The 20,348-nt window shown below is 41.4% G+C and overlaps 1 protein-coding gene across 5 annotated transcripts in view; it reads left to right on the forward strand.

Annotated features, from left to right (window-relative positions):
* Positions 1 to 20,348, forward strand: part of PCDH15 (protocadherin related 15) — a 669,788-nt gene that overhangs the window by 247,676 nt on the left and 401,764 nt on the right. For all 5 annotated transcript variants that reach the window (XM_052677550.1, XM_052677554.1, XM_052677555.1 and 2 more), the window contains exon 4: positions 12,936 to 12,983. The gene's annotated coding sequence lies outside the window, so the exon portion shown is untranslated. The remainder of the gene's footprint in view (positions 1 to 12,935; positions 12,984 to 20,348) is intronic.

Raw genomic sequence — 20,348 nt, forward strand, 5'->3', positions numbered from 1 at the left:
AAACGTGGCTTCCACACAAGTACTGTGAATCCTCAAGGAAATGGTGAATTGCTATAAGAAGACTTAATATCTGGCTTGATTCCCCCATTTTTCATTGGCAAAGGGACAGGCAGCCTACAGACTTGTTTTGCCTACTAGTTTATGTTGCTTCTCTGCTCAATATTCAAATATAGGAAACTAATAAAAAATGTGAAAAGGCCTTGAAACAAACAAACAAAACAACATTTATTTTGTAAAACTAGCTCTGTAGAATGTAAGACAAGGAGCAGGAAAAAAATGTAGTATTTATCTTTAGGGGGAGGAACAAAAAAGAATCCTTGTCTTCTAAAGTCAGTGGATAACTTCCCTAATTCCTCTCTTCACCATAATGACACAGTGCCAACACAGGTGTAAGTCCTTTCTGTTTATCTGGAAGCCCTTTTGATTCAACGTTTATGTTTAGTATTCTCTTGGCCTGATCTGATGTTTAGAGGGAGTCATTGTGCCAAAGGAGACGTCTGTGAATCATGCCAGTGTGTGCTGAAATGGGATTTTTGGGTGCTTAGTAAAGAGCGCACAAGCTCCATGCTTGCAGCGTGCCCTTCTTAACTTGGTTATAACAAGGGTATTCTTACCAATACTGTAACACAATGGTATTCTTACCAAAGTGATTCTATTTGGGCTGTTTCTCTCCACCTCACTACTTAAACATTCAAGCAATTTCTATAGCCCCTTGTCAGCACTGCATTTTCAGACTGTGTTCATAAAGAACCATGCAATGTAGAATTCACACAATGTCACTTCCTTTGAAAAAAAAACTTCTCCATATAGTTCTTGTGAGCGCATATGGCTGTTTGCTGGTGCAGTGTCACTGCTGAGAGGGTGAGAAGAAATCCTCTTCTGTCAAGGAATGCTATACAAGCCTTTACCCCATGGAAGGGCTGCTGGTAGAAGGGAAGAAGTGGTAGAGAATGCTCAAATTCTCATGCATCGCAGTGTGTTCTTGTAGGCAGGGATATAGCCTCCTGTCTCCCTATTTATATTTGAACCCAAGTGAGCTGAAGTAGGACAAGAAGAGTTTTCTTCCTTTCATTCTTAGCCATTTCTTCAATATAGCCTTCAGTATTGTGACCTTGAGATCTTCAGTCATCCTTGACTTGAAATCCAGTGGAGACTGTTGATGGCAGCTAGTGCTGATCCTTAGCTGCAGAAACAAGTCCCATAGGGCCTGTGTTCACTTTCTTACTTTCCCCCTCTCTGAAGTTCAGTGGCCCAAATCACCAGCTGCACTCTGAACAACTCAAGTATTCCCAGGTTATTTGAGCTGAGCTTAGGGTGGAAATGCCCCAATTTTTCATTTGTGCCTCCAGACTTTGGAGGTGTAAGAAGATTGGGTACTGGCACAAGGCTCAGTATAAGCCCTGGGCGTTTGCTCCCTGCTTCTTCTCTATATTGAGCTCTGATGCATATTGTCTGTGTCCAGACAGGCTGCTGGCGTTTCATTAGCAGGATGCTACTTCTCAGGAGGAAGCTGCTGCTGGTGAAGACTTTGCAGAGGCAGGATAGAGTACAGGAAACCACAGAGAGGGATTAAATGGTTCTCTTGACCCCAAGGGGTGATACTTGTGAGCAAGACTTGAAAGAGTATACCAATATCAATTGAACCCGAAGCGCAGAATGTTGTTTATTTTCAGGGCCATGAGCTAGTGCTTTCTGGCTCTGCTCTTTCCCTAAGCTACAGCAGAGATGCCTGTGACACCAGACAATTCTGATTACAAACCTTAAAATGTCACCAAATTCCAGTTTAACAGTAAATCAAGATTCATATACAAGGATTTTAAATACCATCCAATGGTTGTCTGGCCCTTGAGGGGCTGAAGGGACATCAGAAAATAAGAAGAAGAAAAAAGGAAAAGCAAGGAGTGCTGTACTTTTGTTAGTTTTGTTAGAATTTAAGAGATTCAGCAGAGCAAAGTCTTTGTCACAGTATGAGGTTCTCCCAAAGGGTAGGATAACAGATAATCCCTTCGAACTAAAGCTATATATTTCGCCTACAACAGCAATCAAAGTAAAGCTGTGAGAGCCTGTAAAAACCTGCCTGAAGGGCAAGCTCTCTCTGGATGCTACAGAAGGCAGTTTCAAAGTTGATATAACAAGATCAATTCGCTCTTTTTCTAAACACTGCCTGGTAGATGTTGGGACTCTTCTGATGCCATCAGTAGCTCTATCCCGAGCGGGGCTCTCTGAGATGTCACCTTCTTTACTTGCTGTGCTTTAAGCAAAAATGATGAATAAAAATCCTCTTGGGTGATGGTTATGGAATGCAAGATGTATATATATATATTTATTTATATATTTATATATTTATATACCTCCATATGCATACGTATTTTGTGCTGCAGTTGTTGAGCTAGTTGGGCGGCAGCTCAGACTGCTGTATTACAGGCACAGGCAGCTGCTGACCTGCTAGAAATGGAGAGGGGAAAGTACAAGTGGATTAAACTTACAAGCTGTAAAATAGCTTGTTAGTGTGCAGTGCCTCTTGGCCATTACCAGAGAACCAGAGCAAAAATGTCTTCAGTGGTGAATAATTTAGTGTTCAACCTGGGGTTAGCAGAGAGAGCCATCGTCTCTATCTGCAGCTGTGTGAAGTCCGTCTTGTCACTGAAGTTTGCACTGCATGATGATGTCCTGACAGACATCATTTAACTGTCTCTGGAAGGCAGTGTGGCAGATCACAGATATCAGAATGTGTCTGGGTGCTTGTGTTCATATGAGAAGTCTAAATACATTACCAAAACAACACTAAATGCTCTTGCTTCATTTTTTTCTCCTTTATTCTGCTTTTCTCTTGCTTTTAAGGTATATGAGGCCTCTTCCTGGCTCCCATTGCTGTGGTGGCAGAACCGTTGTTCAGGTGCTACACAAGCAGACATTTGAAGCTTGAAAAGCCTACTATTTAATTTAATATATATATATATATATTTGCTTTAATTTTTAAAATTTTATTTACTTTTACACAGGAGTTTTCGTTGGAAAGATGACTACTTTTGTACCAAACACGTCAGGTACAATACCATGCAATCTGTGCTGCACATCTCATAATTAAATAGCTGTCCATGATGATGGCAAGTTCTGAAATGTTTTGGAAAGATTGTCATGATACAGATTAATGATGAATGACTGGTCCTATTTGGGTGCGTGGGAAGAATATGGGGATGCTGTCTGGATGTGCAGGGATGGAGTCAGGGAAGTCAAGGTACAGATGGAATTAAACTTGGCAAGGGATGTGAAAAACAGCAAGAATGGGTTCTTTAGCTATGTTTGACAAAAGAGAGAGGCAAAGGAGTGTGTATTCCCTCTGATAAATGAAAAAAGAGCTGGCCTCGGACTGAGGTGCTTAGGGAGTTCTTTGTCTCCATTTTCATGTCAGTCAGGCTTCTCATGTTCCTCAACTTCTAAGTGGGGGTCAGGAAAGCAAAATCCTTCCCACTGTAACAGTGGAGTGAATCTGAAACCACCTCATGAGGCTGAATGTGTTAAGGGCTGGACCATCTCTCCCATGAAGACAGGCTGAAGGAGCTGGCCTTATTCAGCCTGGAGAAGAGAAAGCTGACCTCTTTGTGGCCTTCCAATCCTGTGTTCAGAAAGATGCATGTGAAGTGCAAAGAACACCTGTGCAAACTGGTGCAAATTTTGTATGATTACATCACTTGGTCTTCTTTGATAGCATCTTTCCAGGCTGCTTGTGTGACAGAGAGACCTCTGAGTAGTGTCAGCCCCAAACTTGGTTGTCAGCCTTTCATTTTTCAGAATTTGTGTGTGTGAATTTTCTAAAAGCATCACTGTGCTAAAGCCCTGTGGTCTGCAAAACTAAGTAAGGGACAAATAGGACACACATGGTTGTGTTTAGGTGTGAAACTTCATCTCTGCAAATATCTTGTGGAGGTGGAACAATTTTAAGTTAAGCTTAGGGCAGAGGTGTCACCTACCAACTATTAACCGAATATGTGAGGTAGTGCTGGGAAGCTGTACCAGTTCAGCCATCTCAGAACCCTTTTCTTAGCCTGATAGCTGAACTCTTCCTAACTTGTTTTGTTCCACACCCGTGGCAGTTGTGCACTGTCAGTGCCAGCATGTCCCAGTGCTGTGGTGCAGCCTCCAGCATAGCAGATCAGAGTTAGAAGAGACAAGCTAGCCTTTAGGATGGGGTAAATGATCTGTCTTATGGTATTTTTAAATCGAGTTTTGCTCTGAAGGAAGAATAAAGTGCATGGTACTCATTCTGGAAAGAAATGAAGCATTGAATAATATATCCTACAAATATTTAATTAAATGCATGCTTTTACTCATCAAGAGAGGCGTTGGACGCATGGTCAGAGTTTCTTCAGCATTTTAAGGAGAATAATTCAAGAGTGCAAGGAGGAATAGATACAGCTAAGATAATGAAGGATGATTCTCATTCAAGTCACCATGCTAATGAAGCTCACTCTACAGCATCTGCAGAACCTGCCAGAGCAGGCTGAGCTGTTAGCAGGACCTGTGCTAGAGGCTGATGGGTGGCAGGAGGTGACAGAGGACTGACTGGGGACACCTGGCATCTGTATTTGGGCGCCTAACTTTAGAACACGTAGCAGACAGTAATTGCACAAAAGGTACATTCCTTTTCTGTGTGTCGCCTAGTGGGTGGGGACAGAGGGAGAACTGCTGTTTGCTTCAAGCTAAGTTGCTCTTTTAAAACATTTCTGCCTGCTGTTCTCCTGCACACATATGGGAAATACAGTGTAGGGTAGCTCACCAGTAGTGTGTTTATGGCTGAGTGCAGAACTATCGCCTTATCTGCATGCTGTCCCTCGGGAATGTTTCTAAGCCTGTCACAAGTATGTGACAAATGCTAGACAGGAGGCCGTCAAGTTCAATTTCTTCCTCCATTCAGTTGTGTGGTATAATAAAGAGTGGAGTTGCAAAGGCGTGGATGGTACCGGCCTCAGCAAGATTCAAGAGCACCTCAGTAAGGACAAGACGGTGATTTTAAGTGGTGTTGACACATGGAGAAATTATCTGAAATAATGAAACCTGAATTTAGTCGTGACAAGTGCTAAGCAATTCCAATCAGAGAGTAAACGGCTCTGCACAGCTAATAGGACTGAAGGAAGTGGCAGGAAGGGCGACTGGTGGGATGGCCGTGTGTGAGGGTAGCTGGGCTGGGGATGGTCTCCCCTCCTTGGGCCTCACAGGGGGTGGACAGGGAACTGCAGGTGATTTAGTGGGGTGAGAGTGGGGGGCAGTGAGCGAGGCTGGGAAGCTGCCTGTCTGCCTCAACTGTTCGGGAGCAGTGCTCTCTGTTCCCAAATTGCCCTGCCTTCTGGCTGGTCTGGAGAGACTTACGGTCCTCTGCTAACCTAAAGAAGCCCTTTGAAATCAGGGGTGCTTCTTCTCTTTTCAAGGTAAAGAAAAGAGTGCATGCAAAGTCATTTTGGGCTGCTTGCCATGAAAACAGTTCCGTGACTGCTTTTATCCATGCACCAAATTACCCGTAAAAGAGGATAACAGATTAATTCAATTAGTTTGATTTAATCCCAATAGTGTATTGTTTTATTAAGGAGTGCCATGGCATAATTAAGAGTTATAACCGATTAAACACTTTATAACCATGGAGCTATTAATTAGTACTAAATTACAATAAAATTAACAAAGTAACGTAAATAAGGCACGTAAATATTTTAAAACGACAGTGCCAATGTATTGACTGAAAAGCTTCTTATGTAAACCATCTTTAAAACAAGTTTGACTGCAGAAATTAATATTTACATAACATAATTGCAAAAGTGGAAATGGGGCAGCGAAGCCTCCTTTGACGAGAAAAACAAATTTGTAGCCAGATATTCTAAACTGCGTGGTGAAGCCAAGCCTCTCAACTCAGCCTTGTAGTCTACAGGGAGAAAATCTAAAAGTAAAACTGAATGTCATCTTGAGACCTCTTCTGTTTTTGACAGTTTTTTTGACACATTTGAATACAAATCCAGAGAACTCATGCATTGCTAAGCCTTGATGTGGCTGTGATGTATTAATGCTGCATCTCAGATCCTGTTCTCGTTCTCAGGGATGTCTGGCTGTGTTAAGAAACTGCATGCTTATGTGATTGGCTGGGTTGGTTCCTCCACAAATACAGGGAGACCTGCAGGCATTAATTCCCCATTGCACGTTACCCTGAGAAATAGAAAAGACATGGTACCAAAACGCAAAATTGCAGGGCCAATGGCACTATGCAGTATATAAATGTTTCTGAACTGTTTCCGATCTGGCATCAAATCCATCCACGTACACTTGTATGTTTGTGATCCTCAACATCCTTGGGCTTGTAGATACTCGCTTTCAGATGCTGGGGATTTTGCAGATGGGTGTGTTGTTGTGAACATTAAAGGGCGTGAGTTGATTATTTTGTTATTAATTGTATTTATAATATATAAATATATATATAATGGGGAAGATGGAACTAAGAATTAGTTTATTTAGAGCCTTAGGTCTGTTGACATGGCTGAGGGTCTTCTTGAATAAATCCATGTAAATAGGGATAATATTGAACATGTCAAACACAGCCTAAAATGGGACAAGGGGATACAAAACTGAGAGAACTCTTGCTCAAGAGTATACTGCTCAAGAACATTCCTGTCTCTTTCAGAGAGTGGCGGGGAGAGCTCAGTGCTGAGTAAGCACAAGCGTGGAAGAGCAGCCACTGGTACAAAGCTCAGTACAGTTGTGTCATACAGATCCCATCATCCCAGTTCAGGAACTCCTGCTTGTCTGGGGGAGAGCATCAAGTCTGAGTGAGGGATTATGCCTGGGACTGTACATCATCCACTCCCAGAGTTTCTCTCCATCTGCTCTCCTTTTGAGCATTTTATTGGAAGAGACTGGCACCATGATTTATGCGTTAATAAAAAAGTTGGTATTGAGTTAAAGCCTTTCCAACCTGAGAAAGCCAAATAATAGTAAAAGGTACTGCCTGTACTTCTCCGTACTTCCAGTGGGACCATCCTGTGTTTTGGATGACCCATCTGTTTCCAGCATTAAGACATCCTCTGAATGGAGTAAGATCTCTTAGTCCTTAATGAGGAGAAAGGTGCAAGGCACTGTTCCCACGTTGTCTTAGTTGAATGCTGTATCCAGCAATACTGAGCAAAGAACACTTTCCAAAGGCAGGTAGCATCCCCAGTGAGTAAACTGAGGGCAAAAGTAAAGACAGAGATAATACTGACGCTTCTCTGCTTCTGGTTTGAAGTGACACTGGCACTTCATTCATTTTGCCAGCAAGATTTCAACTGATTTCTTTTGCCACGACACCGCAGACACAGTATGCGAAAGAGGAAATGGTAAGCTGCTGGGTGAGTGCAGGATGCTCCTTCGGTGAATCCTGGTGCAGTATGACCAGAGACTTGGAAAGGAATTCTTGGGAACACATAAAGTGGAAGAAAGCTCTTGTCAGCATAACAGGAGAAACCCAGAGAAAGGGAGCTCTAGTGTAGATTTTCCTATGAGAATGAGTGATGTTCGACAGAGAGAAATGAGAGAAATCAAAGGGAAGATAAAATCTTGATACAGTGTGTATGTGTGTTTTAGCCACCTGTGCTTTATGTTTCTAAAAAGCATCATACATTTCTGTGTGCTTTTCTAATGTCTTCTGGGAACTGTCTTTAGTCATATTTCTACAATGATTCATACAATCCCAGCAGGGCTTTTACGATCTACAGGTTGAGGTGTGAACCTGTGCGATCTGTTGTTTGGACTACAAGCTCATCTACATGAAGTTTCAAAAAAGGCGAGAAATTCAATGTCTGGTTTTACTGCTTATTCTATTAACATCTGATTTAGTAGAAAGACGCTGGGCTCAGAGATGTCACACTGACTAGCTTGCCCCAGAGCCAACTTTCTAACACTGAGAGTTTGTAGGACTCTGTCTGCAGATGGATTGTCTTTCTGAAGGGGAGAGGGTTGCAGGGAAAGACAAGTGTCTGACCACAATTTCAACTTGTAGTTACTCACAGGTGTTGGACAACATTTCTGTAAGGAGAGCTGAGTTGAAATTCTCCACTTCCACCTTGGAAGTTGAGTTGTATAGTGAGTGAGAATAGAGTTCTATTGTGAGAAAAATATCACTACATTTGTGCTCATCTTGATGGAAACTTTAATTTACACAAATTCTTCTGGCAGAATCAAGCATTTTTTTCTACAGGAGAGAAGAAGAAATGTTAGCATGCCAAGCAAATCTGCTTCCCTGCTCCAAAGCTGCTTAGTGATGTTGGTTCTCTTAGAAAAAGGGAACACAACTTCATGCAACCCAGAAGCTGACTACACAAAAAACTTCTCTGTGGGAGGAATAGTCTTAGAAATCTGCAGCCAGACAGATCAGAGTTCAGTGCTATCAGTGCTGCACCATAGGACTTCATGCATTTATCCTTTGTGACCCTTGAAGTCTTCAAGTTCCTTTCTCAAAACCTTGTGTTCTGTGTTGGGTGAGGCTGGTCTCTCCAAAGGATGTATTGTGAAAACCAGGAGAGAAACCTGAATTCAGCATGAGCTTTAAGCAGGGGAGAGCCTTCCCTTGTGAGCAGGGGAAAAACATGCGGTTAGTCTGTGCAGAAAGCAAGTTATGAGTATTCAGAGAGATGTTAAACATTTGTGATTTGTTTTTTTTTACTCAGTGTATCCTAGCAGTGTAAGGATTTAAGATCAGACACCAAAAAATTGTAGAGATGGAGATTGCTAAGGTGTTAAGTATGGAAATATATGTACTGTAAGCACCATTGTAGGTAAAATTTCCCTAATTAAAATAAATATGGTAATTTTCAGAGATGCCTGAGAGTTTCGAGATTCTTGCCTCACGCAAAACATGGATTTGCATTCCTTAGATAGTTTTGATATTACTCTTCATGCTCATTTTAACGTACTTTTACAACTACTTCTCAGACACCCATTTTAGTGAAGGAGAGAAGAGGCTGAGTGAAAGTGGAAGCAAAGAGATTACATCAAAGGCCAAAAAGTAAACATTATGAATTGAACTTTTCAGAAGTTGCTAACGAGGAACATCGTCCACGAAGGGTATCTGCGGCTGGGCCAGCAGAGGTGGTGGTTCTTGGGAGGTGAGGGGCTTAGGACCTTCAGGTAGGCCATGAGCTGAAGTGTAACCACCTACTGGAAACCCTATCCTCAGCTTAAGCCTTAAGTCTCTCCCTTGTTCTTTATTCTGAATGTCAAAGCTTACTTCAAATGAGAACCCAGATACTTTTATGCTGCTGGGTTGTTTTTTTTTTTACATGGCGTTGGATAATGGCAAGGCTTAGCCAGCTGCTACACACAGCACTGGGCAAACTTCAAGTGGTGGGAAGGGAACAGTGCTCGTTGTGAATGGAAGCATGCTCAGTGTAGCCAAGGAGGCTGGAAATTCTCTGATCTCACCATGTCCAGAACCTGTCTGAGCTATGAGCTATAGGGTCAGCAATGTCACGACAAATATCCTCCTAGAACAGTAAGGTCTGGGAAGGAGACAACTAGGCCTTTGATCAGCTCTTTCCACCATGTGTAAGATCCCTTTTCACAAGTGATGTGTGCTGTTGGTGCAGCTGCACTTGAGGATGCTGACTCCTACCCCTGGGCTTAGTCATACTCTTGTACCTTCTTGCCCAATCTGTGTTCCTATTCTTGTTTTCGTCATCTTCCCACACAACTCCTTGCTGGAAACCCGACCCTTCTTACAGCAAATAATTTACCATTTGTATACTGGAAGTGTTTGTACTTACCCGTCAATTCCATCAGTCTTCAGGAAATTAATAATTGTAGGCTTCTAGGCAGAACTACTTCGTGGCTTTGGCATTGCTCATCAGTGTTCTTCCAAGAGCAGAGTTTTCTGAATATGTCCTCTTCACGAGCTTGTCCTTTTTCCTCTGCTACTGGAAAGATATTTTATCGTGTTACTCAGAAGGGAGAAAATTGTCCTCAAAAAAACTGAGGATTTTTGAAATTTACTGAAAACTTGTTTCAGATTAAATGACAAGATTTGTTTTTTAGGCAGTTATCAATGGTAGAAATTAAGTGAGTCTTGAATTACAGCCTTGAGAATGTATTCAGTCAGCAAAATAATTTGAAATGATTATACAAACATGCAATTTGTGCTTCCTCTGTAATTTAATGACAATGTACACATCTGGTTACAAGAGAAGATGGCAGCAGAATTTCAAGATGCCTTCTGTTGGTTCTTGCATCGCTGAAGGAACAGCGTAGAAATAAGAGGCCAAACGTCCAGTCGTTGATCTGAAATTGGGTTTAGTTTACTGCATAACTGAAGGGTCCCCCGTTCTTGCCTCCCAGTTTGACTTCAATACTACACAGTATTTTCAGACCAGACTAGGAATTAGCTCTAAATTATATAAAAAGCACGTCCTTATTTGACTCCACCATACTGGTGTTATTTTCTTAAGTTTTTTATATCCCATCCCTTTCTTCAGGGATTAAATAGAGTTAATGTTTGGCTTCGGAGCATTAGCATATCTTTGAAGTGAATCTTTCAATCCTTTGTGTTTACTACGTTTCGAGCCAGATTAAAGTCATTTTGGTGAATGTGAATGAGATTGCTTTTAGAGGAAACCAATCCAGAAGCCCAGTTCCACTGGCACCAAATGCTCTGCATAAGTGATGGATCCCTCATCTGCTTGGAACCACAGGTATGGTGGGGATGTGAGTGCAGCTTCCAAGCTACATCACATAGTATATGGATGGAGACTGATCCCTGCTCTTGCACCACATCCCAGGCCAGTGTCACAGGCACAGTGACCTTCCAGCACAGTAGAAAACTCAGGGCTGAAGCATCTTCCTTTTCTTAATGATAAAATCCACTATTATCACTGTCTAAACAGCTTACGCTTCTGGAAAATAATGTGTGAGACTAAAAGCCCTTGATGAGTATGAGGAAGACTGTTCTACAGCATGAACAACAGAAAGCATGATGCATCTTCATTACAGAAATTCAAAATGACAGTCATTTATCATAAAACCTGCTGACAGTAGGCATTAATCTGTTAGTAAGGCAAGTAGTAAACACCGTTCCCATGGCAATGCAATTTGTTGTATTCTTCCACGACATGCATGCAAGGCTGGGCATTGTCTGGACGAACTAATTGGAACCTTAATGCTGTAGGTCTCTGTGGACGAAATATGTAATTGTTTTGGTGGAATACTGAATGGGTTGTAACCATGGTGCTGATAGAACGGTCCTTTCATACAGAGCAGTGCATGTGCGCCAGCTGTCCTCCTGTCCTGTGTGAGCAGTACATCGTTTGCCTACTAGAAGGCACAGAAACTCAATCAGACATATGCTGTAATAAACTGCATATTCTTTACTTCTTATGTTTGTTCTGTTCTTAATTTTTTGTGTATATGTTTTGTGTTTTAGAGGGAGAAATGATTTGATCTGTCTGACCTGTTCCAGGGAAAAGTTTGCTATTCCTACATACACGTTGCTCTTACTGAAGTTACCTCATTTTACTTCCTTATTTTGAAGGCTAATAAAATAGCATTTAGTTGCTTTTCTGACATCTTGTTTGAGGTCAGCACAGCATCCATCTCTGTCTGCAAACTTCCGTCAACCTTAAAAAGCCTCAAGCTCATTTATAAATCCTTCCTACCCAGCCTACCATGCATTCATTCCACAAAAGAACAAAACAACAGTTTCAGTTATTGCAGAGCAGACCAGCTGTACCTAACTGTGTCTACTTTCTGCTCTAAGAGCTTGGCAAGCTGGATAACTCAATGTAGGAAATAGCCTCTGTGCTGTCAATTAACAGCCCTGACAATTAAGTTTTGTTGTTTTATTGATCAAGTCATGGCTTTTTGCATATTTTGGATATTGAATCTTATTGCATAGATAACTAATGAATACTGAAATGAAAGAGAAAGCAGCAAGATGCAAAACATCTTTGCTTCACACAGAATTGGCTGAAGATAATGCTAATGGGTGCTCTCATAGTAAAAAGAGCTAGATTTTGCCAAGAAAGGAATGATACAATTCAGTTTTCAAGCTAGCTACTAAGAATGTAGAAGATCCAACCAAAGAAAATGTCCCATTCAAATGCCCTGAGTCAATCCTACCACTGAGATTTGGCCTCTGGGGTGCAACTAATGCTCAGCCCACACTGTAGGTGTGCCTTGCACGTCATGGCTTTTTCTATTCTGGAACCGTCTTACATCAATTTGGTTTAGGTCTGTTGTCCCTGCCCTGTCTGAAAATAGGTCCATATACAATTTTTTAGTTTCAGATTACAATTTTGGGCATGGCATTTGGAACCATTCAGAGCTTGAGTTTTGTTAAACGTGGTTAGCTTACATTCCAATTTTCTGAATGGCTCAGCAAACCATCAAAGCAACTCTAATCCTTGAAGTACATACAAGGCTTGCTATTCTGAGAAGTAGCGTGCATGCAGGCTTCCAAAAGTTTGGTGCAAGATGCTACTAGGATGAGGCAATCTGAGGGAAAAATAGCATACTCAGTGACCAGTCATTTTGTCTGGTGGGCTCCTCACATCTCCCTGCTGTCCTGAGGTCTCCTTTTCCTGTTGGGTGTTTGTGGCTGGGTAGTGACAGAGAACATCCTGACATGGAATTAGAGATAAGTGCCTGCTAGCTATGTTTTAAGGTAGACAAAAGTATGAAAGTTAGTGTGAATTTTTCCTTTGTTTCTTCTTGGCAACCTTCATGAAAATAAACCACTTCAACAAAAATCTTGGCATTGTTTTTTTATTTGAAGGTACCTTCATCAGGAATAAAATAGCAGATATCAAAAATCTGTTTGTTTTGAAGGCTAAAACCCCTGTTTTAAAAAGGGAAAAACGTTTTATACCACATTCTTATCAGTTGGTAATTAAAATATGAACAATATGACTAATTTTCTATTTTCTATTTTCCAGGTAATCAACGTATCATCTAAACATTTGTGCCTGAGAAGTGCAATTAAGGTACCATTATTTCTCATTTAATATTTTCGTGCTTTTGGCAAAAGTGGTTTCCAAAATTCACTATCCAGCAATCCATTTAATAACACGCATTCCTGGAAGCTCAGACTACCTGTTTATTGGTTGTTTGCATGTCCCACTTCATCTAGTGCTTTTCCTGGAAACTGCTCCATTCTTTTACTTACATTTCTTACGCTAAAATGTCTGTATAGAATTATATGATGAGAGGAAAGCTTATATGATGCACTTGTGACTGAAAGTCATGTCCTTTATAAAGATTAACTTAGAAAACGATATGGGGAAGTGATTGAAAATCTATCCATAGGAAGCTTTTGGAATGATGTCTGCTGCACGCTCCACGGCACTAAGAATTAAATTGTTGATTTGAATCACAAGATGGAAATCAGCTCAGCAACTCTGTTGTACCACAGGGAAAAGACGTTTTTTTCTGTTGGAAATGCATGTCATGACCTGGATTCTCTCTCTTCAAGTCATGTTTTCACTTGTAAATTTTTACCTGGGATTTCAAATGAAGAGTAGCAAAGCACAAGAAGGTGGAAATATTTCAGGGTTTTTTTCACTGACATTTTGCACTGAATTCTGATAGTGGTGTAAACTTCAGTGAAAAGATTTTCTTTGCTATGGAAAACACAAAGGAAGTATTAACTGCTATCACACTAAAAAACCTAATGAACAATACTTAGCAGTTGTTCTAAAATGACATGGTGTAATTCCTATCCATGCATTTCGCTTCTCACTGTTTCCACTGCACTTCTAAATGCTCCATTATTAGTTTAATATTGCAAACATTACAGTACAAAACCATCCTACATTGCTATGTATGTATGTATCCTCAATGACCAGTTGAGTTGTTTCTTCTTCTGCCAAAAGGAGAGATGTTGTTTTTGCTGGGTCTATGTGATTTATATGCAGGAGGGTAAGGGATAGGAGAGCTGTCATTTTTATTAGTTACCTCTGTTGTAGAAACAGAATGCATTACTTTTCTGATTTTACCTCCAGCCATGGCAGTCTGGTAGCAAAAAATCATAACGTATGTTTCAATATGGGGATAGTGCTTCTCACCAGTGCATGCTAACATACGTGCAAAGACACTAAAAAAGAAATACTGCAAGTTACATACAAATTGGATTATTGCAACCTTTGTATTTACTGGAAAAAAAGTAATCAAGAACATAATAAAAGTGAAAAGTGATAAAATGCAAAAAAAAAGAAAAAAAAGATTTTCTCAGACTAACCTAACATTTTGTTTTTGCTGAGAAAAGTGGATGTCTCAGACTACACAAACACAGTGGGCTTAAGCTATCTAGATTTCAAGGAAGCATTCATTCAGTACAGTTCCCAAAGGAAATTATTATTTAAAGTGGAGATGGTGCAGATTAATAAAGGAATTATAAGAAGCTGGCTCAGGCAGATAAGGAGCAGGGGAAAGAGGAGACTACGGCAAGCTGTAACGAGAGGTGGCTTACCAGGTTGCAAGAGGCTCATTAGAAGTATTCATAAGGGATGGGTCTTGTGACCAGCTCTCTGGAGTGCTTCCTTTAGTAATGTCAGCACAAAGTCTTTGATAGAATTTGTTAAGCTCACGTGATATTGTGGAGGACACAAGTGTTTAATGGATGGTTTTTGTTGGCTGTGTGGATTAGTTTAACAAAGACAGCCTAAAATTTAATAAGTGTCCTGCCATTCTCTCACTGACTATTAACAGGGTTGGGTTTTGTTTGTTTGTTTGTTGCCCAAATTACAAAAGCTGAAGCTTTTGTAGCAGTTTCCTTCAAACTCTTCTTACCAAGAAGTCACAATTTAACCTAAATAATTTAGAAGCTTGGAAATTAAATTCTCTAAATTCCGATCAAAGAAATTCTTGGATTTTAAACTTTGAGTTCCAAGTGTTATCCTGTGAAGTCTGAGGCAGCTGTAAGTGGGAAATCCTAGCCTTGCATTGGATGTCCATGTAGGAGGTTGCAGGACTACAAGAAGTAACAGACAAGGAATTGATTTTCACATAAGCAGCCCATCTGCCTCCTCCTGTCGAAAAGTCTCCAGTCAGCCACCAAACCTTGAAAGCAGCCAATGCACTACAGTGCATTGCCCTTCCTAGGGCAATATGGCTAAGCTGTACCCTATGCTTAACCCCATGAGAATTAGTCATGAAAGCCAAAAGGGCGAGATACTCTACTTTATTATCATCATAAAGTTGCACTTCTGTCAGATAAAAGAAAAGCTGTTTAGATGAAAAAACGTGGTCTGTAGATAAGAAACAGAAGTTAGAACTGAATGATCAGTTTCCTGACGGAGTGGATGATGGTAGGAAAGTCTCAAAAGCATCTATGTTAAAACCTGTGATACTCTTCTGATAAATGAACTGGAAAAGATGACAGTGTGCTGATGGTGCTTTTATTCAGAGCAGAGAAGACGAGTGCTGACTCTGTGAAACTGCAGTAGGATTCTGCAATGCTAAGTGGCAGAGCAAGGCAACGGCAGGTGGCATTCAGCATAGGTGGATGCAAAGAAGGATGACAATCCCACACACAAGGTGATGAGTGCTGAGCTGACCGTTGCCACCAATTGACTTAAAGAAATGCTGGGCATATATAGAGCTGTAAAATAAAGATTCTTCTAGGAAGATGTTACTGTTAGTTTCAGCAGTGGATGTAAAAGCAAACAATACTTATTAGCAGGGCCTAATAAAGGTAAAGGCTATATGTCCTGATGACAGGCTTGAGGAGTGTGTGCACAAGAACCTAATGAAATTTAATGAGGCCAGGTGCCAAGGTGTTGCACTTGGGTCTAGGCAATCCAAGATATGACTACAGCCTGGGAGAAGAGCTCATAGAGAGCAGCCCTGTGGAGAAGGACTTGGGGGTCCAGGTAGATGAAAAACTGGACACAGCAGTGTGCGCTTGCAACCCAGAAGGCCAACTGTACACTGGGTTTAAAAGAGGTGTGGCTAGCAGAGCAAAGGAGATAACTGTCTCCCTTTACTCTGCCCTTGTGAGGCCCCATCTTGAATATTGTGTATTCAAGGCCCAGGGCCCCCAGTACAAGAAGGAAGCAGAACTATTGGAGCAGGTCCAGAGGAGGGCTATGAAGATACTCAGTGGGCTGGAGCACCTCACCTACAAAGACAGATTGAGACTGCTAGGCTAGTTCAGCTTGGGGAAGAGAAGGCTCCAGCCAGACCTCATTGAGGCCTTCCAGTACTTGAGAGCTTACAGGCAGGAGGAGAACTGACTTCTTACTTGATCTGATAGTGATAGGACAAAGGGAAGTGGCTTTAAACTAAAAGGGGGTAGGTTTAGGTTAGATGTTAGGAAGAAATTCTTCACTGAGAGGATGGTGAGGCTCTGGAACAGGTAGCATATGGATGTTGTGGATGCCTCATCTCTGGAGGCATTCAGGGCCAGACTGGATGGGATCCTGGGAAGCCTGATCCAGCCCGTGGCAAGGAGGTTGAAACCAGATGATCTTTAAGGTCCCCTCCGACATAAGCCATTCTGTGATAAGAAAAAGGAAGAAGTAACGGGCAAATGTTTTCCCCCTTCTGCTATGCTCATTTCTGTTGCATAGGCTTTTTTTACTTGTCATCAGAAAAAGATAGATTTAAGCTTGGAGAACTGTAGAGAAGGACAAGTATTGGCATGGTGTGCCTCTGTACCTCCCCATTAAGGGATTGATCTGCTTTCATAACAAAACAAACACCAGTTTGCTTTTTTAAAATATATTAAGGGCTGAAATACGAGTGAGGTAATAAAACATAATAATACTGATGGAAAATCAAGTGGATAAAAGTATGTCTTCAGTATGCTTTGATTTGAAGTTAGAAGACATACAACCAAAGACATGAGTGAAATCCTCAAAGAACACTCCAAACACAGCTGGGACTCGAAAACAGTATTTGCTTACATTGGATTGGTCTCAGAGGATGTTATGGATGTTTTAATGTGTCATATCCAGCCACCTCTGAAGGCTAGAATATCAGTCATACCTCCTCTGCTATCCTTTAATTTCATGTCATTTAATTTTTGAGATAGAATCATAGAATTCTTGGAGTTGGAAAGGACTGTTAAACATCATCTAGTCCAACTGCCCTGCAATGAACAGGATACCACAGCTAGATCAAGTTGCCCAGGGCCTGATCTAGCGTTGTCTTGGAAGTCTCCAGGAACAGGACATCAACCACATCTGTGGGCAACCTGTTCCAGGGTCTCACCACCCTTACTCTAAAAGACTTTTCCTTATATCTAACCGTCTTTAAGCTTGAAAACATTTTTCCTTCTTCTGTCACAATAAACCCTGCTAAAGAGTCTGTCCCCTTCTTTCCTGAAGGAAAGGTCATCTCACAGCCTTTTTACTTCTCCAGGCTGCACAGCCACAGCTCTCTCAGCCTGTCTTCATAGAAAAGGTGTTCTATCCCTTGGGTCATGTTTGCAGCCCTCCTTTGGATGGACTCCAACAGGTCCATGTCTGTCCTGCAATGAGGACTCCACATCTGGACGCAGTGCTCTAGGTGAGGCCTCACCAGCACAGAACAGAAGGACAGGATCGCCTCCCTCAACTTGCTGGCCACACTTCTGATGCAGCCCGGGGTACGGCTGCCTTTCTGGGCTGCGAGGGCACATTGCTGACTCACGTCCAGCTTCCCATCCACCATCACCCTCAGGTCTGTTTGGCAGGGCTGTGCTGAATTCTTTCATTCCCCAACTTGTATTGGTAGTGAGGGTTGCCTTGACCCCAGCTGCATAAGGTGGAGGTGCAGAAGCTGAATCATAATGCAGCAGTAAATCTGGGAGCACATGTATATGCAGTTCTGTCTGTAATTCCTAGAAATCAGAATATGTGGAGTGTAAGATTTGCTTGAAAGATACCTGCAACTTCTTATATTTCCAGTGACTAACAATAATCATGAAGATACACTGTAGTAAAGGGTATGAAAAATATTCAGTGTTGGGCAAAAAAAACCCTCAGGCTTGTACTTGTAGAAACTTATGCTGGTATGTTTTTACTGAAAGACTTAGCAGTGGAAGATTACTATCAGCAGACAGCACTACAGTCTGTTTAGTCCTTCATATTCTCTGTAAACATCCCTATATGGAAGTGTCCTTGCAGACAGATGGGTGTTGGCTGTGGCAAGACTTGGGCTGTGTTTTTGCTCACAATCAAATGATATTAGATATATAGGGTCTAAATTATTTCGAACCATATACAACATACGTGCTAAAAGTCTGAAAGATGATTCATTTATTTTAAAGCATCTTAATTCCATAAATAATCTTGAGGGAATCTTGACTAAGAGTGTCAGGTGAAAGAATGAAAAGGCAAATTAAAAGAAGATTAGGAATGTGAGAAGCCCTAGTTATATGAAGTAACATATTTTCATAGACTTGCTTTTCATGAAATATCTAGAAGGGTAGAAAATATTGCCCTATCATGTGGCTTGTCATTTCAAATGCAGTATTGAACGCTTTTGTCAGGACTGAAGAAGTCATGAGAATATGAATCTAATTAACTAATTAATAATGGAGGGAAGTTCTAATATAATGAGTCAATTCTTGGGATTTTGAATAACAACCTCATATAGAAAAAAATTGTGAGAAGTAGGAGTGGTACAAATATCCTGTCACTGTTAGTTTGCATACTGTAATAAGACCCCGAAGGACAGATGTTTTGGGAGAACAGATACCCATTAGAGAACGATTGCAGGGCAGCAGTTTGAAAGGTAGCCAGAACCTGCAGATGGAAACTTCAAATAAATAAATAAATACTGTTGTAAAAGGTAACCAACATAAATAATGCAGGGAATGCATAATATCTTTCTCATTGTTCAAACCAGCAAGGAAACGTGTTTCTGCATTCTGAACAATCTAACTGATGGAGCAGCTTTGCAATGAGGTTTGCTAAGAGGGAACCCTAGTTGGTCTCCTGGGAATTTGCAGAAGTAATGTCAGGGCTCCTGTAAACAGCAAAGACTACCATCTGCACAATTATTATGTTGCATGGTGCCTTATGCCTCTCATTTACTGTAACAAGAACTACTTTGGGGTTGCTTCATCCTAACGAATCCTTTATGAAGATAAATGCAGGAGGAAGGTGAGAGAAAGGGGATGGAGAATAACGTTTGTGTTTGTGAATGCATGTGTGAAGTGCTAAAGGATAGGCAAATGTAGAGTCATCCCAGGAACAGCTTCAGCCATGGGATAGCATTTGTTTCGGGCTTTTGACAGAATTATCCTGCCAACAAATGTTTTCTGTTCTGATAGCAGCATGATGATGATGTGAAACACATCAAGCAGCAAGCTGGTGGTTCCTTATTTTCAACCAAAGGAGACGGTTTCTTATCGCTTTTCACTGAGTAATGCCAGCCAAGACATGTTTACTTCATGACCAGCCCTGCAACAGACTGCTGAGTCTCAAACAGCAGAGAGCAGCATCAGTGCTTTGCTGAGACAAGTCACACATCCAGTGATGTGTGGGCACATCCATCCTCCAGTGGAGGAGGATTGGTCTTTTTAAGAAACAAACAGCAAAACCCTGGAGAATATTGATGTCAAAGCAACAACTGATAGTTTTGTCTGGGAAAGAAAACAACGCTAGAGTTGATTCAATTCTGCTAATTATGAAATAGAAAACAGTAAACTCATTAGTAGAAGCTTAGCGTCAAAACTGCCTGCTGTTCTGCTTTATGAAGAAAAATAATTTAGCACTTGGACCCAAGGACCAGAAGCCTCCTGTGAGGACAGAAAAATAAGTGTGATAAGTATGATGACCCAGTTTTTGAAATGATATTTCCCCTTTTGTGAGTAGTACTTTTCCCTAAAAAGGTGATTTACAACTGGTTTTCATCGGGAGACCATAAAGTATTTCATTATCCCAATAATGGTCTCCAAACACATTACCTGCAATCTCTTTAGCTTTAGAATAGCCAGTCCTCTTGCCTCTATTAGCTGTAAATCAAGTCCTGTAGCTCCTTCCACATGAGCTCCTTATTCCTGAGCTAGCAACATTTCCCATTGGCAGAGCCTGGCATCCTCAGGCTTAATCAGCTTAAGCCCTAACCCAGGAGCACCTTGTGGGTTCAGTACTGCATGTAATCTGCTTTCGTTGTTGGGGCTCAGCTCCTGAGCCCTGGTTCTTGTTTCCAGCTGCCAAGCTGTGAAGCAGTAACCCTGGGGCAGCACTGGTGGCCTTTGCATCCCAGTGACTGTGCTCTTTCATGGCCGTGCTTTCGTTGCTGCCTTGCTCTTTCATTCTTACAGCGTAGGCAGGCAATGATAGCTCTAACTGTACTTCAACTCTAATCCCTGTTTAACTTGGTGACTTTTTTCACCTCTCCCACTACATGTAGTCAAG

The sequence above is a fragment of the Tympanuchus pallidicinctus genome, unplaced genomic scaffold, assembly GCF_026119805.1.
Source record: "Tympanuchus pallidicinctus isolate F22 unplaced genomic scaffold, pur_lepc_1.0 scaffold16, whole genome shotgun sequence".
Taxonomy (NCBI): Eukaryota; Metazoa; Chordata; class Aves; order Galliformes; family Phasianidae; genus Tympanuchus; species Tympanuchus pallidicinctus.